Source organism: Aulonocara sp. 'chitande type north' Nkhata Bay, linkage group LG3 (genome assembly GCF_057382095.1).
Source record: "Aulonocara sp. 'chitande type north' Nkhata Bay isolate Kocher_YH1m ecotype deep benthic linkage group LG3, A_spYH_male_GT1.1, whole genome shotgun sequence".
Taxonomy (NCBI): Eukaryota; Metazoa; Chordata; class Actinopteri; order Cichliformes; family Cichlidae; genus Aulonocara; species Aulonocara sp. 'chitande type north' Nkhata Bay.
Genome location: NC_141346.1, coordinates 68,799,100 through 68,820,065, shown reverse-complemented (window position 1 = coordinate 68,820,065; position 20,966 = coordinate 68,799,100). Strand labels below are relative to the sequence as shown.

At 50.0% G+C, this 20,966-nt stretch overlaps 1 pseudogene; it reads left to right on the top strand.

The window, feature by feature from the left end:
• Positions 1–1,015: 1,015 nt before the first annotated feature.
• LOC147336835 (uncharacterized) lies at positions 1,016–1,654 on the top strand (annotated as a pseudogene).
• Positions 1,655–20,966: the final 19,312 nt, after the last annotated feature.

The window sequence follows — 20,966 nt, the reverse complement described above, 5'->3', positions numbered from 1 at the left end:
AGTTCTCCAGATCAAGATCCCCGAGGTATTTCGCGACCCCAACCCACCGCACAAGTTACGATAGCAAACATTGGGGTCTGGAGGGACCCCGAACTGCAACTGAAACAACTCTCAACTTCACATCATCATCATCATCATCATCATCATCATCATAATTATCATCACACTCGTCTCCTTGCAAACGCTTAGCTTTACAGAGAGCGGTGTTCGAGTACACCGGCCTCTGCGAGGACCTCGGACTCTAGCTGCCTCCCTGTCATCCTTCCTCATTCTCCTCGGTTTCCTGCGCCTCACTGGAGAACGTTTTGCTGTGTAGCATGTCTATTCCGCGAACACCGGCCTACGTGAAGACCTTGGACTCTCCGTGTCTCCTCATCCTTCTTGCTCCTTCTCCTCAGTTCTCCTGTGCCTCGCTAGCGAGTGCTTAGCCGAACAGGCCTTGGGTTACGCATAAACCGGCCTTCGCGAGCAACACGGACTCTCCCTGCCACCCCGTCCTCCTTCCTCCTTCTTCTCGAATCTCCTGGGCCTCGCTGTCGGACGGTTGGCTTTAAAGAGGGCATTGTTCGCGTAAACCGGCCTCAGTGAGGACCTCGGACTCTCACTGCCTCCTACTCCTCCTACATCCTTCTGCTCCATTCACCTGCTCCTCGCCGGTGAGCACTTAGCAGGATGGGCCCCAGGTTACACGTAAACCGGCCTTCATGAGGACCGTGGGCGCTCTGTGCTCCGTAGGTAATCTGTGACCCCTTAGTAATTGCAATGGCATATTTCGCAACCCCAATCCACATTCGTGAGTTTCAATGGCAGGGACCCCCAAGCGCCGTGGCAAACGACTCTCAACTTCACAACATCACAATCATCATCATCTATATCATGATGATCTCTTCTGACTCGGGCTCTTGCCGAAGGAGGTCGCACTTTTCTCCTCTCCTCCTTCCCCTTATCTTCCCTGCTTAGCCTCTTGTGTCCTTGTCCTGTCTCGTGTGTATTACTTTCCCTGAACAGTCTCTCACTGTCGTTCTCTAAAACCTAAAAGAGAATTATGGATTTGATCAACTGGTCTCTGAATGCTATTGACACCCTTTTCTCAACGAGAAGTCTGGGCTCGGGAGAGCCCGAGTGCCCTAGAGGGACTTTCCCTGCCGGATACACGATGGACGGGTGGCAGACCTGGAGGATCTTGTGCCTGGTGGGACTGTCGATCGAGGACGCTGAAGATATCTACCTATTCGGAACCATGATAACAGGGTTCTTGCTGATCGGAGCTGGCTTGGCCCTGGCTTATCGGAGAATTAAGAGAGCGGAACCGGCTGTTCAAACCCCTCCAAGGCTGCCCGCTGGAATTGAAACGATGGGACGAGGCGCGACCTCTCACAACAAACGCAGCATGGTTAACACCTTGGAGACGCTTACAGCTGCCGTGAAGACTCAACATAACAGCATTGAGCGTATATTGGGATACATCAAAGAGAGGCCTGCTCAAAATGACACCCTTGAGCGAAAGTTGGATCACATCGCAGAACGGATCACTGCAGTTGTGGGATCTCAGAATCAAAAGAATGACAACACCACGGAACAGAAGTTTGATACCATCATGGGGAGGCTCGCGGCTCTCCAACGGGAGATTGAGAGACCAGTGTTGGAGTGTTAAGGAACAGCTTTGAAATTCTCCTGAGCTACTCGCAGAAAAGAAAAATCAACGACTTCAACATGCGGACATCATGGCGCCAGCTGCGGGTCCAAGGCTGGTGCCGAACAAAAACAACTCCCTGATAACGACTGTGTGTTGACTATTCTTCCCATTCTAATCAAGGCCACCTGGGTTGGCTGGCAGACTGTCTACTTAGCCTGATAGGGCAGAGGACACTGTCCCAGCTGAACTCTGGACACGCACGCACATACACTTACACTGATAAGCACGCACTCATCCCCCTCCCTTTCCAAACGTCTTCGATGCTTGTTTCCTGTGGGGGAAAATGGCGGGACCGTGTGCCGCGCTGGAATGGTAGCGCTGTGCAGGATAACTGCTGTGTTTTCCTTCGGACTACTCCTCACCCCCTACCCAACCCTGTGGCTTGTCACGTGCTCCAATGTTGTACTGTGGACATTTATGTGCTCTCTGTGCAGAGGAGGTTTTTTATGTTTCCTTCTCTCATGCTGTCCTCCCATAGGTGCCCAGCATGAGTAGAGGTCTCTTTTTTTTCCTCTTGTACTTTCCCCATTGTTGTGTACTTTTTCAGTGTTTTTTTGTAACGCTGCCGATCTCCGACCTGTATTCCCATGTGTTGTCTATGTTGTGTGTGTAAGTCGGGGGGGGGGGGGGGGGGGGGGGTTCTATTCCTCTGCGGGGCACCCTGCATATGGCCAATAAAGCATTCATTCATTCATTCATTCATTCATTCATTCATTCATTCATTCATCATCATCATCCTCTTTCTCCTCTGCCCTTCTGCCCCGCACTTGCAACCGTTCAGCTTTACAAAGGCCAGTGTTACGTAAACTGGCCTAAGTGAGGACCTTGGACTCTCCCTGCCTCCCCATCCTCCATCCTCCTTCTCCTCTGTACTCCTCTGCCTCGCTGGCGGCTGCTTGACTGTGTAGCCTGTCTATTTCGTGAACACAGCCCTCTGTGAGGACCTCGTACTCTCCCTGCCTCCCCGTACCTCCTTCCTCCCTCTCCTCAGTTCTCCTGGGCCTCGCTGTTGGACGCTTGGCTTTACAGAGGGCAGAGTTCGCGTAAACCGCCCTCCTTGAGGGCCTCAGACTCTCCCTGCTGCCTTCCTACCTCCTTCTGCTCTGTTCTCCTGCATTTCGCAGGTGAGCGCTAAGCCGGATGGGCCCTGGGTTACGCATAAACTGGCCTTCGAGAGGACCGTGGGCCCTCTGTGCTCTGGTGGGTACTCTGTGACCCCTTAGTTTTTGCGATGGGGTATTTCGCCACCCCAATCCACATTCGTAAGTTACGATGGGAAACACTGGGGTCTGGAGGCACCCCTAAGCGCTGGGACAAACAACTCTCAACTTCACATCATCATCATCATCGTTGTCATCTCCTTCTCGTCTTTCTTCTCCTTGGTCCTTCTGCCTTGCGCTTGCGAACACTCAGCTTTCAGAGGGTAGTGTTCACGTAAACCTGCCTAAGTGAGGACCTCGGACTCTCCCTTCCTCACACAAATCGAATGTGAACGCCGTCGTGGACCCATTAACATACCCAAACTCGACTCTGCCACTGGCTTTGAGAAACCCATCATCCCCACCTGAACCAACCGCACGCTTGACTTTTTTCGACGACTTGATCGGTTTGGGCTCTGGAGCGGATAGACCTCTGCGTCTGGGCAATTCACCTGTCTGCCAAAAAACAAAGAAACACATTATAACACTTATTAACCCCAGCACCCCCGTTATTTTCCAATTTTCCCACAATTTCATGCTGCTCCCAGGCTCGTTTTACTTTTACTCTAAGCTACGTAATAAGAATATAAAGTTATAAGTATAAAAGTATGTGATTAACGTACAAAACTATTAAGATTCCTTTAACCTATCAATTACTTCAGACTAGAGCCCTAGCCTATTTAGGAGCCTAAAATGAATTGACTGACGTGTGACGCTCCTCTTCTTTCTTCGCCTCAACTCAGGTTAGACTACTGAGGAGGACCGTGGCCAGGGGGAGAGGATTATTCTGCCTCTATATTCCCCCTGGGTTAGTTGGGGTGGAGCTTAGCTCCAGCAAGCTCTCGTCCGCGACTGCACACTGAGACCAATGGAACCAGGTCTCCCCTTTCCCCTTCAGACGGACAGCACTGGTGGTTCGGGCAGTTACTTCGAAGGGTCCGGTCCACCTCGGGTCTCTCCACTTTCGCTTAATGACCTTCAGCCACACCGCCTTGGCATCGGGGATGGACCTGTCCTCCGCTTTCACCCCTTCTCCAACCTGTTGTGTGAAACTAGACACAAGAGCTTTTAATTCTTTCCAACATTCAATATGTTTTCTGTTACTTTTTATACTTTCTTCCGCTGGAACTGTTGTCCAAGGACCTGGAAACTGTCGTCCTGTCAACAGCTCATATGGTGTGAAACCTGTGGATTGATTAACACAACATCTTATTATCATCAATGCAATTGGCAGGGCTGCTACCCAATTTAGCCCCGTGTGAGCAGAAATTTTAGCAATTTTATTCTTCAGGTTTAGATTCATTCTTTCCACCTTTCCCTGCGACTGTGTCAGGGTTCCTGGGTCGGTGACCCAGTGTTTTCAGTTTTGTTCATGTTCAGTTTATTTTGCCACTTCCATGTTCTCACTTCCTGCTTTTCCTGTGTCAGCTCGTCTCGTGTCATTAGCCAGATTATGTTCAGCTGTGTACTCACCGGCCTCTCATTATCATCCTCATCAGTCTGTGTATTTAAGCCCTCTGTTTCCACTCATTCACTGTCGTGTCATTGATGTACGTCTGATGTTACGTTGTCCTTCCCGTGTGTTCCCTCAGTTCAGTCAGCCGTTCAGTTGTCTAGCCAGTCAGTGTCCGTTCACCCACTCCCTATAATAAACCTTCACCTACCCGCCAGTCCTGCGTTTGGGTTCCTTCTTCCTCGCCTCCACACAACGCCTGACAGACTGGGGGTGATATACATTGCCAAATCTATGTTGCAACCCCAGCTTCTGTTCTACCTCTGCCAAATCTTTGTTTTTGAAATGAGTCCCATTGTCTGACCTAATCCGCTTAGGGAAACCATGGCGGGGGATGCAATGATTGATTAAACACTTAATCACACTTTTAGCATCCTCCCTCTTGGTTGGCCATGCCTCAGGCCAGCCCGTCAAAGCATCTACACTTACCAGTAGATATCGAACTCCTCCTGGCCCAGGATCAATCATGTCAGTGAAGTCAATGACAATCTCTTCACCTGGTCTTTCTGGAATGGGGAACTTACCTGCCTCTGGTTTAATCACTGGCTTCGGATTGTGCCTCCCACAGATCAGACACGTCCTGGCCTTCTCCTTGATCATATCCTTCAAAAAGGGATGCCACCAATGGCACAGATGTCTCCCCATCTGGGCGACACCTACATGTCCAAGGCCGTGCGCTTCGGCAATCTTCTGTTTTGCCAAGTTGGCTGTCAACACTGGTCGACCGTCAGGTCCTCGCCAGAGACCTCCTTCTTCCCAGGCTCCTCGACTCTTCCAGATCCCCTTCTCTTCTGGGGCGGCCTCCCCTTGGGCCTTCCTGGCTTCCTCTAGCATGTTAACTCCTAATTCTTCCTCCACCGTTATTTGTACCATCTGTCGTGATGCTTTATAACCCGCTGCCTCTTTTGCAGCTCGATCGGCTTCCTGATTTCCTCTGGCCATCAGGCCGGTCCCTGAGGAGTGGCCTTTGCATTTTATGATGCTCACCTCCTCTGGATCTCCCAAGGCCTGCTCAAGTTCCTCCATTTCTTTTTTGTGGCAGATTGGTGCATTCTCTGCTGTCCTGAATCCTGCTCTTCTCCATTGGGCCAGCTCCACATGAGCTGCTCCAAAGGCATAAGCTGAGTCCGTGTAAATGTTGACTCTTTTTCCTTTTGCAAGTCTCAAAGCTCGACTTAGAGCAATTACTTCTGCTCTTTGGGCTGACTGCTGCCCTTCAAGTCTTCCAGCCTCCTTCACTTCAAATTCAGCCCCTTTCCTGCAAACTACCGCGTAGCCTGCTTTTAACCCTTCCTCATCTCTGTAGCAGCATCCATCCATGAACCAATCTTCAGCTCCTGTCAGAGGTTCTGCTTTCAAGTCTTCTCTTATCTTCTCGTCAACTTCAGCTCTCTTTGCGCAGTCATGAGGTTCTCCTCCTGACCCCATTAAATCTGCCATGTTGATTCCTTCATGTGTGAAGGTCAAGTTAGGAGCATCTAAAACTTTACACACTCTCTGTTGTGTGAGAGGTGTCATGGTGAAGGCTTGTGAGTTAACATATGCCACCACACTGTGGGTGGTCAGCACCTTCAACGGATGGTCCCTCACTATATGTGCTGTCTTTTGTATAATTTTTGACACCCCAATGGCATGCTGAGTGCATCTCGGGTGCCTTGTCTCTAATGGATTCAGCCTGATGCTGACGTACATAAGTACATCTCTTCCTCCCCCTATCCCGTGTGTTTCTGAAACATCAAGATAGAAGGGTTGTTCATAATTAGGGATAGCAAGATCAGCCGATCTTGACAAGTCCTGTTTCAATGCAATAAACGCCGACTCAGTGGCCGATGTCCATGGCAGTTCAGCCTTAAGATTTCTGACACCTGCCGTTTTTACCAAATCCCTCAACAGGGCTGTTTTGCCTGCATAATTTGGAATGAAGTGTCGGCTGTATCCTGTTAACCCCAAGAATGAGAGCAACTCCTTAACCGTACGCGGTTTCGGATGTGTCAAAATCTGATCACGATGAGTGTTTAGCAGACCCACTGATTTGTGAGCAATGACACGGCCCAGAAATGTTACTTCTGGTCGGACCAACTGCAACTTTCCTTTACTGACCTTGAAACCGCACTCAGCGAGTCTCTTCAGTATGGTAAGTGAAGCTGCCGTACATGCCGAAGCAGACGGAGCTGCAATGAGCAAATCATCAACATATTGCACCAGTGAACACCCCTCTGGGAGATGGCATGGCGATAAAGCTTCTTTCAACACTTGGTTGAAAATGCCCGGGGAGAGTGCAAACCCTTTTGGCAACCTTGTGTATCTGTACTGTTGCCCCCTATATGTGAATGAAAAAATGTCCCTCAGAGACTCATGCAATGGGAGACAGAAAAATGCATTCGCTAGATCAATACATGTAAACCACTTCTGTTCTGGTGTTAATGCCGTCAATGCTGTGTATGGATTTGGGACCGGCACCGTGTCAGTACGTAAAATGGCATTGATGGCTCTTAAGTCATGTGCCATTCTGTACTTTCCTGTTCCGTGCTTCTCTACTGGCAAAATAGGAGTGTTCCAGTAGGATTGAGAGGGCTCAAGCACCCCTACTTTCAATAGCCCCTCAATGGTTTCTGCAATTCCCTCCTCAGCTTCTCTCTTTTGCCTATACTGTGGTTTCCAAATTGGCGTTTCAGACTTCAGCTGGAATAAAACAGGCGAACACGTTGCCTGGCCCACATCCGTAGGCCCTGCTGACCACAAGGTGTCAGGAAGAGTCGCAAGTGCGGCAACTGCATCCGCATGGTCTATTCTTTCTCTCCCATGGATTCGTGAGATTTGTTCATGCTCCAACATCACTGTGTCCTCTGATTGGCAAGTGATACGATAAATTTTGCATTTTGGCGAGTACCACACGTCTGGAATCTGAGTAGCTTGCCAGCCAGGTTCCTCGAGGGCTCTCTTGACCATTGTTCCCAGCTCCTTCGCCTGATGACTCTCATGGACCGCCAATGTTATGTGGGGCACTGAATCAGGTCCCATTTTGAACCAAGGCCGTTGTTCGTCGGTTAATTTTACTGCTGCCGCGACGCCCTCCGGACCGACATAGATGTTTTGAGAACACACATTCCAAGTCTGGCCTTCAAGGTCAGACTGGAACAGGTCCCTGTAAATTTCATCATCATTTCTATCATAATAGAGGGTAACATGGAACGGATCCCTGGGGAGCGAGAAGACTGCCAAGGCCATAATCCAAGGTTTCCACAACTGATATTGTCTTAGTATGCCTTCTTCCACCAGACGACCCCAATAGATGTCAGCGGTCGTTTGTTCACAGTCTTTCAGCAAGTACTGGTTCTTTGAAAATGTCCCCAGGCACGGAAACTCTTTTCCTCCTGGAAGTGTAACTGTTAGTCCATCAGCTGAACACATGATAGTGGCCCCCAGTTTAATGAGCAGATCCCTGCCCATCAAGTTCACAGGCACATGGGGAGACACCACATAGCTGTGCTTCAATGTCTGTTTTCCCAGCACCGTCAGGGCTGGATTGGTTGTTGGCAGCGTCATTGGAACCCCAGAGAACCCCACAACACTGACCACATGATTGGAAAGTGTGGCACTGCTTGGTTTTTGTTTCAGTGTTGAATAGGTAGCCCCAGTGTCCACAAGGAAGGTCATTTCATCTCCTTCCACACTCATCGACAACATTGGATCTGCCACGCCCATGTTATCTTGTCTCTGTGGGTCCCGTCAGTACAGCTCCTCCTCTCCGCCCCAGTAGCCCAGGGGATACTGAGCCACTGGCGCCATGCCTGGGTTTGGAGCTTGATGTCCCCTTGTCTGGACCACTCTGCCTCGAAAAGCTCCCTGTGCCTGGGGTGATGATGGATAACCAAGTTCTAGCTGTCGTGGTGTAGGACAATCACGAACCCAATGTCCTCGTCCTCCACACCTTCGGCATCGTGGCTCAAGAGTTGGGAGTTCGCCTTGTAATCGGAAGGTTGCCGGTTCGAGCCCCGGCTTGGACAGTCTCGGTCGTTGTGTCCTTGGGCAAGACACTTCACCCGTTGCCTACTGGTGGTGGTCAGAGGGCCCGGTGGCGCCAGTGTCCGGCAGCCTCGCCTCTGTCAGTGCGCCCCAGGGTGGCTGTGGCTACATTGTAGCTTGCCATCACCAGTGTGTGAATGTGTGTGTGAATGGGTGGATGACAGGTTGTGTAAAGCGCTTTGGGGTCCTTAGGGACTAGAAAAGCGCTATACAAATACAGGCCATTTACATTCGGGTCCAGCATAGGTCCCCCCAGACCACGGCCCCTTGGTCCGCCTCCCCTTTGGGATCCACCACGCCCCCTCAACGACCTAGTAGTCCCCCAATTCCCCGCGGGTCTTCCTTGCCTTGGGAATCCATTGACGGGCCATCGGTCATCAGGGTACAGAACCGGATCCAAATCTGGCCAATCAGGCCCTGGATCGCCCCGTGGCTGCGCCACCAGCATCTTCTTAGGTCCATCTTTGTTTTCCTTTTTCTTTTCGTTTATTTTTTTCTCTCGCCTCTGCCAATTTCAATTTCACTAACTGCCCTTGCGCCTCCACCAGCTCCTGTTTTTTCTTGTTTACCTCGTCTTTCTCCAGCTCAAGTCGATGTATAATGTGCCTCTCCCATTTTGCTGAATCCGCCACCGCAAAGTCAGGATTCTTTGTAAATCTGTTCTTACTCGTTCTGGGAGACCTGCTAACACTGCAGATCGGAACCACGCCCTGGGTTCACCATTCTGCCCAGGATGTTCTCCAGTTTGAAGAATCCACTGTTCTTTTGCATGCTCCATAAACTCTCTAGGGGAATGTTCTGGGCTCCAAACAATCCTAGGTGTAGTGCCAATGTTATGGGTCGGATACTTCTCACGCACTGCGTCAGGGAGAGCATTTCGCACCCTTGCGTAGGGGAGATCGTTTGGTTGGCATACAGTTCTTGCTATCTCTTCCACATCGGCGAGGCCTCCTCCTCTGAAGGTCCTCCCACCGATAGCTCGGAAATCCCCCAGGCAACGTGGCCTTGCCACCGTTCTTTCTCAGGATTGTCAACCGTTGACCTCTGATTGGTTTTATGGGTCGCCTTTGATGGCGCCCTCTGATACTGCCGTGAAGGTGAATCCTCCTCTGAATTCCAGACCTCCTGGGATGAATTTTCCTGGCTGGGCTGTTGCGATGTCACCTGACCTGTACTTGTAGAAGCCACAGGTTGAGCTTCTTCTGTAGCTCTATCTGGGCTAAAAAGAGAGGGAGGGATCAAGATCAACCCCCGTGTAGTGATTCCTTGTGATGTCCCAGCAACTGGGTGGGGCTGACTTACCTCTGATGCAGCTGCCACTGATTGAGGCTGCATCGCTTTCTGTGTGGATGCCCCTGATTGAGACTGCACTACTCCTGTGTCTGCCTCCACCGTGGCCGGAGCAGATGTCGATGGTATAGGATTCTCCTGTAAATTGACAATTCCACCTGTCACTATTCCTGTTTTTCCTTCCGGCCCCCACATGTTGCCACCCTCCAAAGTCACCACTGGACAAATATAAGGAGGGGGGTGGGGCACTCAGGAATTCCTTCAGGCTGGGATATAGCTTTCCCCCAGCCTCAGCTTCCTTTTTTAAGGCTGGCTTGATGTCGTTCACTTCCTCTTGCATCCAGTGAGAAACACCTTGGGAGACAATCATAAGCTTGCAATACTTATTTTGTTTTTCCATCATAAGTTTCTTTTCAGCCTTCAATTTTCTCCCCTGAAAACGTCCTAAGGGTTCCTCTTCAAGCTCCTTAATCCTCTTCTCACATTTCTCACCTTCAAGTTGGAAGATGGAATGCAGAGGGATTCTGTCCTCCAACGTCTTCTGTTGATTTTCACATAATTCCTTCACTTCTTTTTCCAAATCTTGACACTGACGAGCAATCTCCTTTGAAGTCCCTTCAGCAGTCATTTTCACTGCTTTCTTCAATTGCTGTATTTGCTCCTTCAGTGGCTTGTATCTCTTTCCCCCACCAGGGGTCGCCTTTTCCTCTTCAGCCATTTTGCTTTTTGACCTCACTTACCTTACCAAAATGGCTCCTCCCTTTGGGGTTGCCTCGCTGTATTTCCCTTTCGGCAGTCAGAATCTCACAAGCTGGTCAAGTCGAACTTACGCTAGGCTCCAGCCTGAGAGAGAGAGAGACTGCCCACAGACACACATACACACACACACACACACACACACACACACTCTCTAATCCTCCTTTCAAGAGAAAAGCTTCACAAACGTCTAATACAACAGTTTTAAGCACACAAAGCCAACGAAAATTCACTCTCACATTCACTTCCCTAACAACTACAAAGTTTTCACACATGAAAATAATCCAGACAATCTACTATGCACACCGTTTCCCCTCCTTATAATGAGAGACTCAACCAACCTTTAAAAGACTTTATATACACAACATCAAATAAAGCACAGATCTCTGCCTTTTCCAGGTAGAGAAGGAAATACGACCCAACTAGAAAATCTCCCAGCAATCACGCAAAGTTCTCAAATTTTGTCAATATATTTATCACCACACTCCTACCTTACGGGAGTTTTACACAAGAGATCATTACTCATGAAATTCCATTAAACCATACTCACATTAGGAAATCACAAACACACGACTACAAGGTTTAGTTTATTTAATATACTGAAATCTTTTAACCACACTTCTGAAACCTACTTTCACCTAACCAAAAAGAAGCTCAGAAGCACAGAAATGGAGAAATAGGGAGATGAAACCAAGGCCGCAGCTATACACACACACACACACACACACACACCCCGCTCGTACTCGCGCGCGTGCCCGCTACCGCACAGCACCACACAGCCCCTCCTTATCCGAAGAAGAAATACACACACACACTCACTGTCCTCTTCTCTAACAGCGAGAGAAGAGAAAGGCGTTTTCGTTTTTTCCCACTCTGGATCCACACAGAGGAAATTCAACAACAAAGGACAGTTTATACAGTTTACACTTTTAAATTCACACACACGGGTAATTTATATTCTATATACACACGGGCCCGCATAGACATAAGAAAACACTATATGCCAGAACAGCTTATCTTTATTCCTCTATTTCTATATCTTTCTATTCCTAACTTTTAGACCAATTTAAAAGCTCTTCCAGCCCAGGCCGCGCCTTTCTGATCAATTAAACGCTCCGAGAACGCCCTCTCAGACAAGCGGTCAGATTCCTAAGCTCTAATTAATTTATACCTGCTCCTCGTCAAAAAAAAAAACAAAACCCAGGAGCTCCACCTGCCACGTAACCTATCACAGATCACGCTTTTGGCTTTACTTAAAGTTGACAGGTCCTTGACGTTAACAGGGGCAGGCGGGTCTGACTCTGTCAATCAAAAAATGCAGTATAAAGACAATTCACTCGTAGAATCGCCGGCCTGTTACCTGAGGGTCCCAAGTCCTCAACGGAAGGCCACCTCCGGGCTAAAACCTAACCACGCGTCCGCGATCAGGGGTCAGTGCCACCTGCTGAACGAAAACTGCATTCCTAAGGGCTGCGCCCTCGTTCTAAACAACTTTACTCAATATATTATAAGCATCACTGCGAGGTCTCCGCCTCCAGTTTAATTACCTGACGCCCGAAACCGCGTTTCTGCTGATCAATAAAAACCAAATTCCCTACACTACCGAGCGACTGGCTGGCATCCAGTCAACCCACCTCTTCTTTAAACACTTTAAACCGTATTGTCTTAAACACATATAACCTCTTAGCTCAAAATTCACCCCCAAAATAAACAGCAATAAATTTAGTCAGACCAATATGCCCTATTTTAAAACTAATTACTCAAGATCACTATGGACCAACGCCAGAAGCCTATACTGAGTGAATATTGTTTAATCAAATTTAGTTTTAACTTCCAATATAGCGCCTTTGGATAAACATCAACAGGTGGCACTACTCACCTTTCTTATTCCGCCTGGCGTCACTCAGATAAGCTGCTGGCCTTCGCCCCTTTGTCACCTCCACGACGAGCCGCGGGCTCCACTCCTCCCCACCGAGGTTTCGGCACCAAAAATTGTTAAGGTTCGTTCGATTTAGGTAAGGGAAGAAAGCAGGCTCAGTCCGAGGTAGGTGTCAAAAATAGTGATCTTTATTCCACACTTTGCGCAGTCAGTGTGGGAAAGACAATTTGCAATACAATCCTTCGTCGAATGGACCGTCCCGTATCCTTATATTGCCATGATGACATCACAGTTAGATCTTTACTGGAAATGTTAACAATTGCCCTCCTCTCAAAAAGGTCTCCTTATATGGACATCAACTGCTACTTTTAGAGAAAAACAAGTGTGTATTATATTGTGCATTTTGTGAAAGTGTATCTATCAGAAAAACTGTCCTCAGACGACCCTCCTATTATTACTCAGTGTGTGTGTGTAAACGTGCGTGTCTTGTGTGCATGTTGTTACAGGCCGGCGTACGTGCAGAACTGAACGCAGACAGGCCTGGGTCCAACAGGACTGGTGGGTCTGAGCGGTGTGACTGCACTGAGGTGCAACAACTTAAGCAGATAACAAGAATAATACAGAACCTCAATAGACAGTCAGTGTGCATTAATATTTGCTCAGAGTAACATAGATGTGATTCAAAGATTATTCTGTCAACTGATTCAACAATGGTAAATGATTAATCAATGATAACTGATTATAAGAATACAAAATAAAATATCTCCTGGGCACAACAGTGAAGGGGCCTCTCTAACGTGCATGGGCAAATTATTCCATAATTTAGGAGCCACAATAGAGAAGGCCCCGCCCCCTCTGAGCTTCCTCCTGGATCTCGGTACCTCCAGGAGATGCTGGTCAGCTGACCTGAGAGACCGACAGGGTATGTGGGGATGAAGAAGCTCAGAGAGGTAAGGCGGGGCAAGACTGTGAAGGCATTTAAAAACAAACATAAGAATTTTAAAATTAACTCTAAAAAACACAGGTAGCCAGTGCAGAGAGGCTAGCACGGGGGTTATATGCTCTCTTTTTTGAGTTCCTGTTAGGAGTCGTGCAGCCGCATTTTGAACCAGCTGCAGACTTGAGAGCAATGACTGACTGACCCCCACATAAAGTGAGTTACAGTAGTCCAGGCGGGAAGAAATAAAAGCATGGATCACTGTTTCAAGGTGCTGCCTCGAAAGAAAAGATTTTACTCTTGCCAGTCGCCTTAAATGATAAAAACTGGACTTCACCACTGCTCTGATTTGGTTGTCCAATTTAAAATCACTGTCCAACTTAAAACCAAGGTCAGTAACAACAGATTTAAAATAGAATTCCAGGGATCCTAAAACAACAGAGGAGGACTCACAGGGACCACTGGGTCCAAACACCAACATTTCGGTTTTCTTTTCATTAAAATTTTAAACGTTTAGAGCCAACCAAGCTTTAATGTCATCTAGACATGTCAAGAGAGGTTTTATGGAGATGCCATCCTTGTGTTTTAGTGGCAAATAAATTTGGCAGTCATCGGCATAACAATAAAATGAGATCCCATCCCTTCTAAGGATAGAACCCAGAGGCAATAGATACAGTGAAAAGAGCAGTGGCCCTAAAATTGAGCCCTGCGGGACGCCGCATGACAGAGGTGCAGAAGACGATTCGTAACCGAGAAGGCTGACAGAGAAAGTTCTGTCTGACAAATAAGACCTAAACCAATTAAGTGCAGTGCCACCAATACCCACAACATCATATAATCGAGAAATTAGAATATTGTGGTCTATGGTGTCAAAGGCAGCAGTTAGGTCAAGCAAAACAAGAACAACATGGTTACCAGAATCACATACCAGAAGGATGTCATTAAATGGAGATTCTGTGCTGTGAAGGGCTTTAAAACCTGATTGAAAAACCTCAAAGATTCCATTTTCATCTAGAAAATCTTTCAGTTGACTAAAAACAATATTCTCTAAAACCTTGGAGACTAAAGGCAGCTTGGAAATAGGCCTATAGTTCGCTAAAACTGTGTGATCAAGGCCAGGTTTCGTAAGCAGTGGCTGTACTACTGCATGTTTGAAATTTGCAGGAACCATACCAGAAGACAGACTGCTGTTAATAATGTCAAGGACATACTGTTGTATACTAGGAAAAATTTCTTTAAAGAATTGTGGAGGGACAGGATCCCGTGGGGAACCTGTGGGCTTAATATGGTGAACCACATCCTCTAAAGTGGAGAGCGTCACAAGCTCAAACTGAGTGAAAATAGCAGCGCAAGGGACAGAGACAGAGGGGTCAGAGTCAGGAGCTGTGATAAGAGCCCTGGTGGTGACAACCTTTTCAATAAAAAAGTTCAGAAAATCATTGCAAATCTCAGAAGAAACTTCCAAACACATATTCAATGGCGTATTAAGAACAGTGTCAATGGTCCTAAATAACACACGTGGGTTATGACAGCTGGAAGAAATAATATTTGCAAAATATTCCCTTTTTTTTTTTTCTTTTTTTTGGCCTGTCCCGTTTGGCTCTTTTGCCATCACAATTATTGTCTAAAGGCAAAGAAAGATGCCCAACGGATTTACTTTACCAAATTGACCATCCCAGCCTTGCCGTAATGGTCCATTTGATTCACCTTTTATTGTTTATTTTATTTTCACTTGCTGAATACGGGACAGACTTGACTGGGGAAAAGAAGGGGAGAAAGAAAGAGAAAGAGCTGAGAAGAGGGACAGGGGAGAAGGGCAAAAAAACCAAAAACCAACAGAATGGGCAGAAAAAGAAAAAAAAATGCATCTGTCGATCACCTGGATCACCTGTTGAGAAAGAAAAAAGAAAACAAGCAGAAGAGAACAAGAGTAATAGAATAAACAACATCACAATGATATATGGGACTATGACAGTAAATACTAAATATTAAACATTATTGTGCAGCACATAAGATCAACAGAACACAGTGTGCTTTGAGGTAGGAGCCAAAAAGGGTGTAGTTTGTGGGTGTGATCACCCGTGTGTACACCTGTGAGCATGGACGCGCTTGTTTTTTTTTTTTTAAAGGTTCCTTCATGTAATGATCTGCTAGAGGGTGTGTGCACAGCCCCGTCCTCCAGGGTATGAAGCAGGTATGGAGGAGATCAAAACTCCAGACAACCAGAGGCCCCCAGAACACAAGAGACCAAGAAAGACCAACAGAGGGGCAGCCGCACCACTGTCCCAGAAAGAGCTGAGGAGAGTACCAGATGAGGGTTCACTCAGCAGCCGCGGAGCAGAAGCCAGGGGGAGTTGCAGTGACGCGCCCGTGAGCTCCGCCGGCAGCCAGCCGTGCCTGAGTGACCGAGCCCCAGGCTGAGAGGCCGGGGGCACCCCACCTCCGAAGTGGCCCGAGCGAGCCCCAGGCTCCAGGCCCCGATAAGCGGCCGCCAAGGAGTGAGCCGGTGTGTACCTGGACGCCCATCCCCGGACACAAAGAACCACCAACGCAGTCCGCCACTGGCAGGGGAAGTGGTGGTAGGGGGAGATAGGCCTCCAAACCTTGGAGGGCCTAAGATGTCCCCAGAGAGGTGGCGCCTGACACCCAACCTGACATATAGACACAGAAATACAGGCACACACATATACAAACATCCATTCCCACCCTCATGCTCTCATATGCACTTACTCCACACTCAACCAACATGGAGACAGACATAAAGAGACGCTGTATACACGATCACACTCCCCAAGCGTACTCTACAAACCGGGTCTAGGTACCCTTGCCCCTGGAGGGAACTGCACCCAGACCCAGGTGGTGTTACCCTTTTCCCTGCGGTGGGGGGAGGCAGACCGCCCCGACTCCGCAGCAGCAGGGAGGCCCCACACTCCAGACCGCAGCCAGACGGCCAACTCCTCCTCCTAGCCCCCCCACTCCAGCAGGTCGCAGAGAATGGGGGTGAGAAAAGACTCCAAACCTCCCTCCACCCGCTCATTGTAGTGTTGATGCATGTGTGTTCTAAGCTGCATTTAAAACCCAGGAGGGTATGGAGCTACCTGCCAGAGAGCAGCAGGTAAGATAAGATAAGATAAGATAGAACTTTATTAATCCCTCGGGTGGGTTCCTCTGGGAAATTCGACTTCCAAAAAAAAGCACAGCAACAACCGAAGTTACAGTTACAGAATTGTTATATATATATGTATATACACACACACACACACACACACACACACACACACGTACATATAAATACAGAGACAAATATAAATAAAATATACAAAGGGGATAAATAGAATAAATAGGAATAAAAAATAAAAATACAAGTGAATTGCACATTTCAAGTATTGAGTCTATTGCACTGTTGACTATTTACAAAAAGTATTGCACAAGGTATTGTACAGTGAGGTGACGAGGCACTACAGCTTAGTTGTTCCCCCCTCCTTTGTCGTCCTTTCTCCTCCCTCTCCCCTCCAGAGAGGAGTTAAACAGTCTGATGGCGTGTGGGACAAAGGAGTTTTTAAGTCTGTTAGTTCTTGTCTTTGGGAGGAGCAACCTGTCACTGAACAGACTCTTCTGGTTGTTTATGGCCGTGTGCAGAGGATGCCCAGCATTGTCCATAATGTCCAGCAGTTTCTTTAATGTCCTTTTCTCTGCCACTGTCACCAGAGCATGGTCCCATGGTCCCATGGTAAGCGCATGGTCCCTCCTGCTAGCCCTCAATGTCTACGTGTATTTAACATTGAGAGGTGGGCAACGACGCCAGGGGTGGGGTGTACACCCTGATGGTAATTTGGAGTCCGTGTATCGTGCCCACCCCCAAGATCCTATATGTATGTGTAATGAGAGTGTGAGTAATGTGAATGTCTAAGTTGTGGGATAAAATTGAGGCAGAGGTAGCCAGAAGGGGACGGGGGGGACGGGGGGGGGGGGGGGGTGGCCTCCTCTGCACCCTGGTGACCTACCCCTACTCCAAGGTCCTGCATGTGTGGGTGGTTGTGGTGGAGCGGGAAGAGGGAGGCAGCTGGAGATGGGGAGGGAAGGAAGGGACGGGCAAGTGACCCCTCCCTGGGTCCAGCTCCCCCGCTGACCCCAGTAGGCACCCCCATACTCCGCAACCCGCCAGGGAAAGGGGGCCCAGGCCCATCCAGACCGGGGCCCAGCGCAGCAGCGCCTCCCGGCCCCACAGAGCCCGGGACAGTCCACCCAACCCCACCACAGAGAAAACTGCACCCACCCCACTATCCACTCTTCTTCCAGACTACATAAGACAATAAACACCCAGGCTGAGATCTTCCTCCACCTTTCCTGTATCTCCCCCTCCTGCAGAGAGAGCCCCTGAGGAGAGAAAAACTCCTGCAAGATGTGACAATCTTCCCCACCAGTTAAAGAGCCCCCCAGGTGGCTCGATGCACCGGCGGCACCCTGCTCCAGGGCTGGGCCCCCATGCACCCACCCGCCCACAACCCCGGCAACACACCAACCAGGACCCAAGCCCCCGAGGCCCGGCCCGGGCCCCAGCCCAGAGACGGAGAGCCCCCAGAACCTGACGCCCATCCCGGACCCACCCAGGGGCAGCCAGGCTACCAGGTCAGTAACCCACGTCCATCAGCACAGACCCTCCCCTAGCCCCGCTGCACGCAGCCGTGAAGAAACAGTCACCTGAGAGCCAACAGAGCCCCCAACCGGACATGACCGCTACCCCGGGTTGAGCCCCCCAAGGAAGATGCCTCCGGGGAACCCCCCGACGCCCTAAGCCTGTCCCTACCCCCACACCAATCACAACAGTGAAGGCGGGACCAAACTATGACCCCCCACCCCCACTAGGTGATGGAGCTGATCAAAGGAGCCCAGAGCAATTGATCTGATGTGGTGGCAGAGGCTGTATCAAGACTAATGTAATCTAATAGATAATTTCTATATTGGTTAGAATTAAGATTATTTTTATTTTTCCAGTTCATGAGGACAGTTTTCTTGGCTATGCATAGGGCAGTGAAAACCATATGGGCGATATTCTTTTCTGAAGTGACATTATCTAAGCTGCCCAACAAACACACTAAGGGGGAGGTTGGAATGTTACATTTCAGACACTTCGATAAGTCTTCACATATCTCGCGCCAAAACTTCTGAACTGGTGGACAGAACCAAAGAGCGTGGATATAATTGTCCGGTGAATTGGGTTGGCAGTGTGAGCAGTTGTTGGTAGACGTAAAGCCCATCTTGAACATCCGATGACCTGTATAGTGCACTCTATGTAATATTTTGTATTGAATTAATTGAAGACTGGGATTTCTAATACTCCTCCTTGAATCGCTACCTTATCGTGGTGGAGGGGTTTGTGTGTCCCAGGGATCCCAGGGGCTATGTTGTCTGGGGGCTTTTGCCCCCTGGTAGGGTCTCCCATGGCAAACTGGTCCTGGGTGAGGGACCAGACAAAGAGCGATTCAGAAGACCCCCATGAAAAGAATATCGAGGGAACAGTTTACCCTGCCCGGGATAGGGTTACCGGGGCCCCGCCCTGGAGCCAGGCCCGGGGAGGGTGCCCGAGGGCGAGCGTCTGGTGGCCGGGCCTTAGTCCATGGGGCCCGGCCGGGCACTGCCCGAAGAGGAGACATGGGCCCATCCTCCCGCAGGCCCACCACCCGCAGGAGGCGCCATAGGGGTCGGGTGCATTGTGAGCCGGGTGGCGGCCAGGAGCGGAGGCCCTGGCGGACCGACCCCCGGCTGCCAAGACTGGCAATAGGGACATGGAATGTCACCTCTCTGGTGGGGAAGGAGCCTGAGTTGGTGCGTGAGGTTGAGAGGTACCGGCTAGATATAGTTGGGCTCACCTCTACGCATTGTCTGGGCTCTGGAACCAGTCTCCTGGAGAGGGGCTGGACTCTGTCTCAGTCTGGAGTTGCCCCTGGTGAGAGGCGGCGGGCTGGGGTGGGTATTCTTATATCCCCTCGGCTTGCTGCCGGTACGTTGGGGTTTTTCCCGGTGGACGAGAGGGTTTGTTCCCTGCGCCTTAGGGTCGGGGAACGGGTCCTGACTGTCATCTGCGCTTATGCGCCGAGTGGCAGTTCGGAGTACCCAGCCTTCTTAGAGTCCCTGGGGGGGGTGCTGGAAGGTGCTCCACCTGGAGACTCTGTTGTCCTGCTGGGAGACTTCAATGCTCACGTGGGTAACGACAGCGAGACCTGGAGGGGCGTGATTGGGAGGAACGGCCTCCCTGATCTGAACCCGAGCGGTGCTTTGTTATTGGACTTCTGTGCTAATCACAGTTTGGCCATAACGAACACCCTGTTCGAACATAAGAGTGTCCATAAGTGCACGTGGCACCAGGATGCTCAAGGCCGTAGGTCGATGATCGATTTTGTAATCGTATCACCAGACCTGCGACCATATGTTCTGGACACTCGGGTAAAGAGAGGGGCTGAGCTGTCAACTGATCACCACCTGGTGGTGAGTTGGATCAGGTGGCGGGGGAGGACGCTGGACAGACCTGGTGCACCTAAACGCGTAGTGAGGGTGTGCTGGGAACGTCTAGCAGAGGCCCCAGTCCGCGAGATCTTCAACGCACACCTCCGGCAGAGCTTCAACAGCATTCCGAGGGAGACTGGGGACATTGAGTCCGAATGGACCATGTTCAGCGTCTCCATTGCCGAAGCTGCTGCATTGAGCTGCGGCCGCAAGGTGGTTGGTGCCTGCCGTGGTGGTAATCCCCGAACCAAATGGTGGACACCAGAGGTGAAGGGAGCCACCAGGCTGAAGAAGGAGGCCTATCGGGCTTGGTTAGCCTGTGGGACTCCGGAGGCAGCCGACAGGTATCGACAGGCCAAGCGGAATGCGGCTCGGGCAGTGGCTGAAGCAAAAACTCGGGTGTGGGAGGAGTTCGGAGAGGCCATGGAAAAAGACTTTCGGACTGCCTCGAAGAGATTCTGGCAAACCGTCAGGCGTCTCAGGAGGGGAAAGCGGTGCTCTACCTGCACTGTGTATAGTGCTGGCGGAGCGCTGTTGACGTCGACTGAGAAAATTGTCGGGCGGTGGAAGGAATACTTCGAGGACCTCCTTAATCCCACTGACACGTCTTCCGGGGAGGAAGCAGAGTCTGGGGATGAGGGGTGTGACCCACCGATTTCCGGGGGCGAGGTCACTGAGGCAGTTAAACAACTCCTTGGTGGCAGAGCCCCTGGTGTCGATGAGGTCCGCCCCGAGTTCCTGAAGGCTCTGGACGTTGTAGGGCTGTCTTGGTTGACACGTCTCTGCAATGTTGCGTGGAGATCAGGGGCAGTACCTGTGGACTGGCAGACCGGGGTGGTGGTCCCCATCTTCAAGAAGGGGGACCGGAGGGTGTGTTCCAACTACAGGGGGATCACACTCCTCAGCCTCCCCGGGAAAGTCTATGCCAGGGTGCTGGAGAGGAGGGTTCGTCCGCTAGTCGAACCTCGGATACAGGAGGAACAATGCGGTTTCCGTCCTGGTCGCGGAACACTGGACCAGCTCTTTGTCCTCTCGAGGATACTTGAGGGTGCATGGGAGTTTGCCCAACCAGTCTACATGTGTTTTGTGGACCTGGAGAAGGCATTCGACCGTGTCCCTCGGGGCGTCCTGTGGGAGGTGTTGCGCGAGTATGGGGTGTCTGGCCC